Source organism: Triplophysa rosa, linkage group LG16 (genome assembly GCF_024868665.1).
Source record: "Triplophysa rosa linkage group LG16, Trosa_1v2, whole genome shotgun sequence".
Classification (NCBI taxonomy): Eukaryota; Metazoa; Chordata; class Actinopteri; order Cypriniformes; family Nemacheilidae; genus Triplophysa; species Triplophysa rosa.
In genome coordinates this window covers 4,992,424-5,006,392 of record NC_079905.1, presented here as the reverse complement: position 1 = coordinate 5,006,392, position 13,969 = coordinate 4,992,424, and the positions used below count along the sequence as shown (strand labels likewise).

The window sequence follows — 13,969 nt, the reverse complement described above, 5'->3', positions numbered from 1 at the left end:
CAAACTTAATTTGCGGTACACATCCGCAAAGAATAGAGTCCCTGTAGATTATTTCTGAAAACAAGCAAAAGAAATAACAAGTAAATTACTTTAGCTAGCAAGTTAAAAGTATGTCTAGCCAGCTTTATTTTGGGTTACCAGCAGAAGAACCGTTACTTAGCTAAACTTAAATGCAACAAAGTTACACGATTCAAGAAATTGTTTATTTTATGATCAAATTCAACCAATTGTTTATTTAATACTATGATTACACAATAAAATATGAATATGAATTAATATTAATATAAATAAAATATAAATAGTTATATTATTAGCCACTAGCCAGACTGATAAACAAAAACGTTAACTTCAGGCAAGATGTGCGTCCAAATAAAACGTCTATAGGACATATAGGCTACTGTATAATCTTCATTGAATTAAGATTGAATGAATTAGTTGAAGTATTGTATAAAGAAGTAGTGTTTATGGACAGTGAATTTAATGTAATAACTATATAATAATTATATAATAATATAATAAATATCTGGTTGGGTGAATTTAGTGCAATGCATTAATGATTTGCCTGAAAGTTTATTATAACACCCACGAGTGTCAGCAAAAAGGTTATGGGATTCACTGATCAAGGGCTAATTGATCCAAAAACACTCACAACCACATATTTAAGCAATTTTGTTGCGGCAGTTGTGAATAAATTAGGATATGATTTCGCATCACATCGCCCTGTTTTTCTTCTTGTTCATGCCTGTATCATGCTTCATCACAGCACTATAGGGCAACTGAGCGTTAAAATAAAAACCACAGCACAGACAGGAGGCAACTCCAACCAGAGATTATCTCTTATTAAAAAAGAGATTGCAACCTCGGTGACCTTTCGAAGAAGGCTTACCTGTCAAGTTGGATCACCTGTGCCTTGTAAGCATTGCCCAAACGTCATTAACTTCTCATTAGACACTTGTTTGCTGATGTAACAGAGCGTAAATTTGACATTTCTTTTAAAACAGTTTTTATAGTAAAAACACACTGAAAATACAACACGGCAATGGCAAATTTGTTGAAGATTAGCAGACAGGCAGTCAATTTATTATCTGTCAAGCATTTCCACACAAAGGCAGTTTTAGCGCACTGAGTCATCTCTTTCATTGACTTTCAATCAGAACAGTTTTTTGTCTCCTTGATGGCACCCAGCAGTGGGTTTTTTTTAGCTAACCTTGAAGGCCTAGGGGAGAGGTACAATTCTAACACAATCAGACCAGAGTGACGACACTCATTCAGTAATGTCTCTCTGTCTGGGCAAATAGAAACACAACCTTGTTCTCTAAAGTAACATAATGTAAAATGTTTAAATGAATCTTCACAAAACAAAACATCAGTTAACATGTTGTTTACGTCCCTGTTGTGCCCATGTTTTTTAATATACAGCATATTCATCAACCCAGCAGTTTTTATGTTTTCTATATGTAAGCCGGTTTCATTTATCCAAGCCAGCGTCAGATAAATGGCTTCAGCTTTTTATTACACACGGAGCAAAGTTCTAACTTGCGGAACAGAACAGGAAATAAAACTAGTCGGATGCAGGAAAGGTCCCTTTGAAAACAGACTATTTTTTATTTAAGAGAAAGGAATGGGGGGGTCAGTGAAAAGAAAGGTGAAAGAATCCAGCACGAAGGCAAACTTTGGTGAACACCGCTGCAAGCAAAGCAAAAATAAGATATTCTCAATTTTTCACTCAGTTAGTCATTGTGATTCTAATTTGAAGTTACGAATGGATGGATTGCAGCTGGTGAGTCAGTTTCTCTTGAGGGCGAAAAAGGGATCAAAATGTGCCGTGCCCTCAGAAAAAACACTATTGACTGTCTCACGAGCGTGTCTCTTAATGCAGGCGGCATTTGTTAAGGTTTTGTTTATCATCGCCTTACTTTGACAAGTACACCAGTCATTTCTCAGCCACAGGAAAACAATTTGGAGAGAGGGATTTGATTCTGTGGCTGCCAGATGGTGAGTTAATTTTAAATTCTGGTTCTTGTAATTCCCATTTGAACGTGTTGCTTATTTGGAATTCCAGGGTATACAAATCAGATTTGGGCAACACGGGTCCCCTGTGTAGTTTCCCGTGCAGTTATTTATTTTTAAAGAACCGTGAAAATGAAGTAATAAATTTGATTAAAATTTTCGCATGTAGCGTAACTCCGTCAAAACATGCTTCACGGTATAACCCAACCCAAACCTGCGCTTTCATTCAACTTCACATGTAACACGGATAAAAAGATTACGTCTCTTTGTTGGAAATGAGTCATGCTAAATCAACAAGACAAAACTGGAGAATAAAGGCGCAGAGCAACAAAAACAAGGTGAAAATGCCGACTTCTCATTGAATAATGTGTAAACACACACTGGTGTGCATAAATGAGACGAATGCTGTTGGATATGAGAGTGTTGTATGGAAATGATGTGTCCTTCATTGCTGGCTGTATTGAGATGCAACATCTTTCCTAATGATCTCCACCGAGGCCGTGTTTAATTGAAGCTCTGTGTCATAAACACACACACATACACACACATCAAACAAACACTTTACACGTGCTAACTCAACACAAACATAACAAACTGGGATTTAGATTCTCACGTCTGACATTACACATGACAGTACAAATTAGAATCAAAGGGCTCTATTTCTGTCTTACTCCTGTTGATGGTCTCTGATCCATCATTCTGTAACTCATGTTTTTTATAAAACTGGGGCATCGCTCTCTTCACACTTGAGATCTCTGGACAAACACAGAACACACGATTGAGAAGATGAGAAGTAGGACTGTGAAGTCATAAAACAGCCATGTGTTATATCTGCCACTTCAGATTGCTTCATGATCTCAGTCAGAGCTTCATAACAATTAAAGCTGCAATTCACCCATAAAATGTAATTTGTCAGCGTTTACTCGATCTCACGCCGTTCCAAATCTATCTTGATCTTGAGTTTCTTGATTGCAGACAGCGAGCCCAATCTGTTTATCTTTATCACTCTGAACTATTAAATGGTGTGAGTCTTTAATGCGCTTTATGTAATGCAGCTAGTCAGTGTCAGGCAATAATGTGTACAAGATAATTACATAGTAAATGAATTAAATATAACAGCATATGAGATTAGTATCAAATTGACAGTGCAAGGTTGTTGATAAAGTTTGATCTGATGTTTCCTGTGATTTTCAAATATCAAGTGGTGTCCTTCTGTTTTCACCATATTCTCTGTGTGATATGATTTTATTGGATAAGTATAAAATCAGGTAAACTATAACCCTCTATAAAATGGAGAAATGTGAACTTTAGTCTAATTTGGCAGGCCATCTTAAGGTCCATATACCATATAACCCAAAATCAAAAGAGTTAGTATTTTACGTAAAATACAACATCAGTCATAAGTTTTAGAACACTTACTCGCGTACATAATCATATTCATATTTATTCCACATTTTAGAAAAGAGTACGTTAATCAAAACTGTGCAATGAAAGGAAACTAGGAGAATAATTTGGCGACAAAAAAAGTAAACAAAAAATTGTTACATTTCAGCATGTTCAGTGTCACCCTTTGTCTAGAATTTGCAAAGGGATTTTATCAAGCAGCTCTGAGATGCTTTTTAGAACAACTTCCCATCAATTCTGCGCTCTTAATGGCCGCTCTTTTTTCATTATTCAGTCAAAGCCACCCATTTCGAAGATATGTTTTTTAATAAAATTTGTTTGTAATGAAAAAAGTTTATAGTTGCACAATTATATTTTTGTCCACGAAACTAATTTCAGACATTTCACACATTCATATAATATTAATTTAAAATACAGTTTACACAAAATCTTCTCAAACTGGTTTTAAATAATCTAATCTGAGCAGCATTTTGTGTATTTGTGCAGGTGTCCACGTTTGCAAATAGCTTCTCTTTGGCCCAGCAATAAAACCCATAGAGAATATGATGTATGGTGTATGTATTTCTGTATAGCTGAAAGAGCGTACATATTTGTCTGTCTTCTATTGTATGCATTTCCGTGTGAATACAGTATGTGCATTATCCTACCGCCATCCTTCCGAGCCTGAAAGAGGAGACTGATGTTGTCATGAGCTCTTATTGAGTACGAGGGCTGCAGCGGGCAGATCACTGGACAGGGACCTGTCCATAACACACACAACATGCAGAATAAATGTGGATTATCAACACGCGACAGCCGGTCCCTCTAGCCTTCCCACAAACCCCCACATCCCTTTCTGTTCGCTCACGCTCTGGCTCTAATCTAGGCCAATGAAATATGCTTATAGGGGAGCTGACACTGACTTATTATAGATGGAATGAAATATTATGAGGTTCAATGCACAAGTACATTCAGAGGTTTACCGTTAGTACCGTACATCGACTTGTAGATGTACATTTTCACATACCAGGCTAAGGTTAGGCCCTTTCTAACACAACTTAAACACACACACGTTTTTTTCCACAGAAATACTGACTTTTATACCAAACAAACTATATTCTATCCCCTACCCTTAAACCTCACAAAATCTCGACGTTACGACGTAACAAAACACTAGTTTTAATGCAAGTCCAGAAGAACTTCCTGTGTCACTACACAAACGTTTAAACAAAATACAACCAACAGAATATTTAAAACCTTTAAAATTGAATTATATTTGTAAGAAAATAAAAACTGAAGTGCTTCCGACCAGTGTTTACATCTTGCAAAGTGGTCTACTACACAAATAATCATTTTAAAACTATATGATTTTAGATGAAAGTCAATTTACCACAATATGTATCATTAAATACAGATTGTCACATTTGACAAAATGTTAAATGCTCTCTTATGTAAATGTCATATAAACATTCAGTTGGATAACAATTTAATTACTTGCTCTGGTAGATTTGGAGAGTAACAGAGATTTAAAGAGTTTAAATTGTTTTATAAAGAACTGACTCATGAGAGTAATCCATCAATAAGACTACAGTGATTTTGTTTGTTTTTCCATGCAGTCGGTGAGGACAATGGAAAAGACAAACATGCTGTCTATTATTTGTCTTTGTAACATTTTCCTGCACCCGTTTTTTTTTTGTCATCTCGTTCGATTCACACCGCAAACTCACAACTCAGATTAAAATGCCATTTCTTTTGCCATGGCACTGCAGATTCATTAACACATCATATACAGTACATTCATGCACATGAACCAATATAAATGTCAGGTGTGAGAGAAGTGCCATTGTCGAAAGGTCTGTGTGTATCAGATTTGATCCAGGATAATTTATTTTTTCATTGATGCTAATTATGATAATCCGTCACGCAATTTGAAAATCCCATCTGCACAAATGCAGCATCCTGCATCTTAATGTCACATTCATATATCCGGTCTCATTACAACCACCAGAGCCAAAGCATCTCTACCACAACATCGAATCAAAAAGATCCTTCCTGCCATCCATGATGTCTCTTAAAGATTTCCGAGTGTGTTAAATCCGTTATTGGATTTTATAAAGAATTTTTTCTATAGTCGCATATTTGCTGCACATTTTACCTGCAACAAAAACACAGCTATTGATTTGTGGGCTGTGTGAAGACCGACCAATCAATGATCAAGCTCCTTAGCTCGCATGTGTAATGTCATAAAAATCCCTATCCCTCACAAAAGGCCCTTTCTCTCGCTTTTGCGCTCTCTCTATTAGGCTATAGACCGTCGTGTCATCATCATATCCTTCAATCACACAACGATCTCTCTCTGTCTTTCTTGCTCTCTCTTATCAGATAGTGTTGGCCACTCTCAGGGGAATGCAAGCTGGCAGTGGCCTGTCCCATCTGTCAGACAGAGGATGAGGAGGAGTGAGGGTGTGTGCGTGTGCGTGCTGGCGTGTGAATGAAGTATGTGATATATATGTGCCCATGTGGGCAGGAAATGTCTGTGGGGATATACGAACGCATTTGTGCAAGTGCATTTAGATTTAATGCAAGAAATTATTCATTTTGTGTGCGCTTGTCACGCAGATAAAGATGAACAGACTGATAGACAGACCGGGGTCACACGACAGCAAATAAGATGTATGCATTTGATAGAATAGAAGAAAAAAGAGAGAAAAACAAACACGGTTAGAGACGGTGAGTTGCAAACCAACACCACTCCCTGCATAATTAAACTCAATGGCATGCCCGAGCTGTGAGTCGCACAAGCGTGTTCGTTGTTCAGTGCTGCCCCCTGCTGTAAGTTATGCGCCAGTGACGCATCACAAACGTTTCCAAGCTGAAGGTGTGCTTTGTACATGAAGAGGACAGGCTGTTCTGCAGAGCCGTCTCTCGCTCTCACTAGGCTCTCTTTTGAAGCACTGGAAGCAAAATCAATGTTCTTGCGCTAGGCATCCTCTTCACACATTTTGTATTTCAAAGAGAATACAACATACTCAACAAGCTCAGGAGGTGTCGGTTTTATAGAAAGTGGTGTGACTGAAGCATTCGGATATTTGCATGAGAGAAAAGATGTCGCTATAATATCATTCACATGTTTTGAAATTAATGCCAGCTTCATAAATAAAACATGGCAAGAACTTATACGGTGTGATAAAGTGCCCTGCCATGTTTGAAGTGTGACTCAGCACTTTAATGTTTAAGAACGACACCAACACCGGGGAACATAATGGAATCTATGGACATTATAATAGTTAAAAGAAAATTCATGGTGATCATTTTTAAGCGCAATATTTCACTAAACACAAAGCTACTGCTATTGTTTTTCTTACATTTATAATATTTATAGTGGAAGAATAATTGATTACATCGCCCGTTGCTGCCAACAAAACAGCACGCTTTCTCCATCAATGCTTTTAATCTGCTTCTGCTTTTAAAGGCCTTCCGAATCACACCCCGAGTAAACTGCAAGCCAGACCATAAAACAGGAAAGTCCCTTTCCCATGATGACCATGTCTATTGATTTTCAGTTAATGCAATTCATCCACCACGTTTACAGTGTATTTGCTGCATTGCAGCTGTCTGGCCCTATGTGGTGCAAACAGAAAGTTAACAATATCATTTGATGCTTAGCAGTTTGGAAAGACTGTGGGAACGTCAAAGCAATAATATTTTTTGATCGATGGAAGAACGAATTTGCATCAAGCTGTGGAGGAAGTAACGAAGTCGATGCGAGAACACTGTAGTTTTGAATAATTCAAAAGCCACTACACTTGCATGGAATCAGTCGTGCTCTGCTAAGATGTTTGATTTGCAATAAAAATGACGTGAGGTTTACAAAGTGATCACAGTTAATGCCGTTCGACGACTAGTTTAGGTAAATATTCAACACACTGCGCCAGGGTTTTCATCTGCTCTACAGGTTACTCCACTGACGATGGAGACGGTGCTGCGATCTCATGGTAGGAAATGAAATCACGGGGGTGAAATTCCCTCTAGCAATACATAAGCAACTGTATGAGGTTGATACACATCAGAACGGGTCAGTTCCCCAGACCTGCCTGAAAATATCTAGAAACGGTCTCATAAGCAGCGCACAGATTTGCTTGAATGAAAAAGCATGAAATGGGATTTTTTTGAAATGCTGGTTCTTCTGACAGTTAAATACGCCCGTGCCATGTAAAGCCTGCAACTATCTGATGCTCCCATGTGCCAAAAAGCTACCCGATGAGCCACTTTAAAAAAGAAATAAGATATTGATCACGGAGTCACCCTGTGAAAGAGGTTTGTGGAACGTGTCATTTTAACGAAGGAAAATGTAAAACGTTGTCGATACAACGCCGCGGATGCCCGCGAGTGTGAAGAGAGCTCCCATAAAACCATCACTGTACTCTTTTAAGATATTTGTGCTGTTATCTGATAATGACAAAGTATATTCCCATCAATCAGAGCGAGGATGCCTCCAGCAACTGTCAGAGAGAAAGACTTTGTGAGAATGAAGGGAGGGGGGAGAAACATTGTGGACTGGGAGATGAGAGATGGAGGTGACACATGCACGTTCTGCTCTGTTCCAGTCCCGTCACGCAGCTCCGGCCAGTCGGCCCTGCGAGGAGATGGAGACGTACTCGAATCACAGGTGCACGGAGGTAGATGCTAATGAATCCTTTCCAGCATGATGTTAATTAAGATTAATGAGGGGAAAAGGCCTGGGAGCGAACACTGTCCAACAATAGAAAAATCATGGGTGTCATGTGAACAACCACATGGCTTAAGAAGGCTTTGGCACATTTACTACAAATATGGAAAGCATCAGGCTCCACATGAAATCGAAATCATTTTTCTTACTTTTTTTATTAATCAATGCATGTAATTATGAATACAAAAAAATGTTTTCTATATAATCTTTAATCAAACATTCCACTGAAACAGATTAAAAATAGCTACTGGTTGCAGTCAAACTAACATTGTTATCTGATGGAAGGTATAATTTTTACCACAAAATCAATTCACAGTGAATAAAATCAATTCCCACTCCACATTTTCTTTTATTGTTGAATATCCTGTTTCACTTATGTCACATTATGAAAGTAAAATAGGTTATGAATAACAATTAAATTTAAGGAGATATTTCACCCAAAAAATACAAAATTCTGCCATCATTTATTCCTCCTGACATCATTCAAAACCTGTGTATGACTCTTTCTTCTGCGGAACACGAAAGAAGATATTTTCAGAAATGTCTCAGTGGTTTTGTGTACACAATGGAAGTCAATGGGGTCCAGTGTTGTTTGGTTACCAACGTTCTTCAAAATATGTTTTGTGTTCTGCGGAAGAGAGAAAGCCATACAGGTTTGGAATGACATGACCGTGAGTATATATTTTTTGGGCAAACTATCCCTTTAACATGGCAGTTTAAGAGTACATATAATATACACTTATGGTAAAAAAAAACATGAAGGTGTGCATTCATTTTTTTTTCAATTATGAACACATGAAAAGCTAACAAATTTCACTGTAAAGAGCAAGAAACGTGGAAACTTTCCAAACTTTAGCATTGTTTACAGTAAAACACATGGGAAAGATGAGTTGAACCAGGGAATGACGGATGCCTGGGAGACATGATTAGATCTGAAAATCCAATTTTAGATTGGCCTCACTGAAATTGTATAAGTGTAGGTTTTTATCACTGGCAGATGCTAAAATGGACTCTGTAGAAAATGACTTCTCACTAAAGGGGTGAGCTGGAGGAAGGGCTGTTGCTTTGAATATGAATTATTTCATTTAGGCATTCTGGCACTAACTGGCACTCCCCTAAGTACTGTAATCAATATAATGAATTGAATATGGGTTGACAAAACACACACTGGAGTGGCAACCGGATATCTGATAGCACAGCAGCATCCTGTAGTGCCACTATTTCAAAGACATTTTCTTGACTATTTTTTTCCCACCATGGACTGTAAAAATTCAACTTACTATTTTACATTTTAAAATGTTTTTACATGACTTCAATTTATCAAACTATGTTACGCAATTAAAAAAATTGTAAAGCCATTTTGATTATACTTTTAATTAAAGGCAACAATTGTTTTTTCAGCATACAGTGAATTACAAATAGCTCAGAACACAGTGTTATATCGTCACTGTCCTTTTAAAACCTTGAATGTCCAAATTCGAATTTTTCAGGAAATGGCAAAAACACTGTACTTTTTCAATGATTACATACTTGTCAAAAGTTTAATATGTTTTATTGGTTAGATATTTGCAAAACCCAGTGACAAACAAAGGGTGTAATAGAGAGTTATGGCAAAAAATAAAAATAATGAAATATGGCGATACAAGGTTTCACAAGGACAGCAGCGATATATTCGTTTAAAGGTTTGTTCACGTTTACTTCCACATTAGAGAAATAATATGTGGACATACTGATGGACAATGATGCAGTTTTCACATTTGAAAGGTCAGCCCTTGATTTACTAATCAGGGCAAAAAGTCTGACTGTTTTGCGTGCAAGAAACTATTTCAAAGTGAAAACGTCACCCAAAAATATCTTTATTTACTCACCCTCATGTCATTTCAAACCTTTATAACTTTCTTTCTTCTGCAGAACACAAAAGAAGATATTATGAAGAATGTTTTTAACTGGCACCAATTGACTTGCATTGCAAGTTTTGTGTCCATACAATAGAAGTGAATGGGTGAAATGACAAGAGGGTGAGTAAATGATGACAGAGTTTTCATTTTTGGGTGAACTATCAGTTAGTGTTGCACATGGGCTCTTTAAGGAAACGCAAATTCTCTAACTCGCCTGTCAAAGAGTTTAATTTGGATTAAAGTTTTTCTAATGAACCTAATGAGCACTCTCCTAATAGAGACCACTGCAGATGACACTAAGTAAAGAAAGATAAAGAGAAAACAAAAGCGAGGTGGTGGAGAACATTAGACTGAATTCCCCTAGGGAACAGCCCAGGGTCTTCAGCTTGATGGGCTAATCATGAAACCCATCAGGGCTATTACAGAATTCAGCTACAGGTTCAAGACCTTTGGGACTGCCTTTAATGCATAAAGCTGTAAGCGCTTTTGACAATATGGCTCCCTAGCACAGTTATGATTTTCAAAGACAAATTGTCAAAATGTCAATATATTCACTAGTAAAATATGTATAATAAACAGCAATAGTTATCTACATAAAGTTTTACAAACATATATTTACCACAAACATTTATAGGAAGTAATTTGCCATGTCTTCTGTCATTTTTAGAAAATAAACCACAAATATTTGTACAAATTCATACATATTTTAAGAAAGTTACAGGGTTAAATTTCATGTTGACTTTAAGCGTTTAGTTATTTCTCGCATAAAATAAACAATTAGAACTAAATCTGAATTCACAAAATGCAACAGACAATTGTGGAATACAGCCATCAGTTTAAGATAAGAGCATGACAGGATTATACAAACATTGAGATTTTTTGGAAACTACCAAAAATCAGACTATATCTAACTTCAATGTAAAACAGCAATAAACACAGAACATCGCCTCATAACTCTCAATACAAGTTTTATCTCTGATAGGAACAAGCCACGCTTGCCAACTGCTGCCTCAATATCCAACTCAAATGCTATTCTGGGGATTCTTTCTGTAACAGCAATCCCACGATTCATAAATAATAAACCCACATTACACAAAATAATATGCAGAAGATTAGCAAAAAGCCCCAAAGCCCCCTAGCTGTTTGTATTTGTGTAAATCAATAACCTTAAAGATATTTCGGCTGTTTCTAAAGATGACAAAGCCAATAAATGGGTTGTACCTAAATCACCCTTTTCCCCACCTGAGTGTGTACAATAAGATAAAGTGTAAGGTACAAGTAGTCTGTAGGAATGTCAATACCTATTTGAGAATACACCTTTTCTATGACACTTTTGATGTGTCAGCACATTACTTTTTAGTACAGTGTAGTACCTCTGCTTCCTCACCTAACTTTGTAGCACGACTTAAATTTCAGTTTTCTTCAGTTCTTCAAGCAAAGAAATCGCACAGCTTTAAGACATAAAATATGTTTTGTAAAGATGTCTTATATAATGGGTTTGTCCTTTGTTAGGTTGACAGACGCAGGTTGCTGTCTACTTTTCTGTCTCACACTTTTATGTTCCATGTCAGAAAGAAAACAAAACCAGGGCTCCAAGGTAGAGATCAACGTAAATCAATAAAATAAAAATAAGGATTTCTAAATAGAGCTTTGTCAGGTGTATGGTATACAGTAAAAATAAAAGTACAACCGATTTTTATAGTAGATAAAAGGTTCTTGAAACTAGCAAAAATGTTCTTTTAACAACCTTTGGAGAACCAATGGTGTTGTAGCAAAAACTATTTTTTGACATCTACTTTTAAGAGTCACTCTCATTTTGTCCAATCGAGTATGATTTTCTTTCCTCTTTAAAATATTTCTCTATTTCTTCCCAATCTTCTCAAAAGATATAAATGCTCTTTCAGATTTAAGCTTTCTCCTTTGCACTCATATAGTGACTGCACCTTCTACTAAAGGGGTAAAAGGAGCACCCTGATTCTTTATTATGAGACGGCAGATAAGATGGGTCTCCTCTAATCCTGGAAAGGTACTGATTTTCCTGTCAGACTTGAGGTAATGACTAACCCTCAGAGATGAACAATCTCTACATACACGGATTGATATTCAATAACTAATGCCACTGCATATTCTTTCAAGCAAGAGTCACATTGTTTATACCAATATTTTTCAAAGAGTATATGATTATGACCCTGCTGAATTACTAATATATTCACTCGCCTATAGTACAAGCCAAAGAAAATGCAGCAGGGAAAATCTAGGAAAAGCGTTACATCCGAATTTCATGCAAGTAGTGTGCAATTTTCATAATATTCCCATTAGTTCTGCACAGTTCTTGTCACGCAATCCCTTTCCCTGGTGCTGCACAAGCAACTGCAACAAGGGGCGGATATGTGCTGTATATAGGCTCAAATGTCACATTCACTGATTTATGTATCCATGTGGTGACACGGATTGGGCTCAGTATCCAGCACTGGGAAAAAAAGATTTTCTGTTCATCATACCTTTACTGCCAACAGAGGTCACTGCCATGTCCTCCAATTACCAGCTAGACCATAAACAAACCAGAGCTCATTTAAATTAATTAAACCTATTTTCATATTCAACACCAAAGGATTTATGAGCAAATAAAGACAGCTGGGTACATGATGATGTTTGGCTTTTCAGAATACACAAAACACCATAGTCTTAACACTGTCAACCTGTCACACAAACATCACACACACAGATCCACACCTATCTGCCGCTCTTTCCCTCCCACACACATTTATCAACTATCAACCAATTCTATCAATCACATGAACGCACACAAGCAATCGCACGTACACGCCTTTCTATCCACCCTACAGACACAAACACACTCTCTTTTCCCGGTCTCATACACATGCACATACAGTACAGCAGAACATGATTACCTTATGATAGGGCAGCGGATTGCTGAGCACTCACGTTCTCTGCAGCGTTCAACACCTTCATGATGCCCATAGAGAACAAAATGACCGGCTAGAGGGAGGAGTGCCATAAAGCATGCAAACATCCTTAGTTTACTACACTCTCATTCAAATCTTACAGCACCAGGGAAAAAACATTCGGGTTTATAACGCTTTGTAAAACAACCGGTAGTATTTTGTGCTGACTGCAAAAATCGACGGTGCATTGAAAATGACAAAACATGTAAGAACATGAAAACAATCAACAATGTAATTGTACATGTTATGAAAATATAGCAAAAATACCACCTATCTTTATAAAATGTTTTGTATATATTTTGTCGTATGTTAAATTAGCTGCTTTGCAACAATGCATTGCAAAATGTGAAAGCGCTATAGAAAATTGAGACCACTAAGACATAAACCAGAGGTGGCTTTTTTCAGGTGCTTAGTTGAGTTTCCGGTGTCTATGTGTGAGGGGGAAAGCGGGAGCGTCGCGGTTTGGGGTGAAAGGGCGGGAGGAGGTGTGTGGGGAAGCGGGTTTGATAACTATCTTGATTGCATAGTGATACGCTATCGAGCCTACGTGCACAGGCGCTTTTAAAAAACATTTCAGCGACCGTGACCGTCCACACCGACAAGTTTAGCATTCAACACGTGTCGCGCGAGTGATGAAGATAGAGAGAGAGGTTGCTAGGTGACGGGGCGTATATACTGAATTTTAACAAAATAACTGGAGAGAGAGAGAGAGAGAGAGAGAGAGAGAGAGGGGTAAGGAGGGTGGGAGAGAGAGCTAGTCAGCAACATGTAGGCAGGCTGAGTAAAGAGAGGTCGAGACTGTGTTCGTACATTTTTTTTTCTTTTTTACTCACAGTAACACACCGGGTGGAAACGTCGTGGAAATGGACAGCTGTGTAATGGATTTAACGGGGACGAAGTGCCGCAGGGAGAGCAGAGTATCCGGATCCTGAAAAATAGTGAGTATGCTGATTTTTCTCTCTTGTGGGGTGTTTGCTGAAGTC

General features: G+C 37.6%; 1 protein-coding gene across 1 annotated transcript in view; it reads left to right on the top strand.

The window, feature by feature from the left end:
• Positions 1 to 13,560: 13,560 nt before the first annotated feature.
• Positions 13,561 to 13,969, top strand: part of grin2da (glutamate receptor, ionotropic, N-methyl D-aspartate 2D, a) — a 61,826-nt gene continuing 61,417 nt past the window's right edge. Inside the window, exon 1 of the mRNA XM_057354995.1 lies at positions 13,561 to 13,924. The gene's annotated coding sequence lies outside the window, so the exon portion shown is untranslated. The remainder of the gene's footprint in view (positions 13,925 to 13,969) is intronic.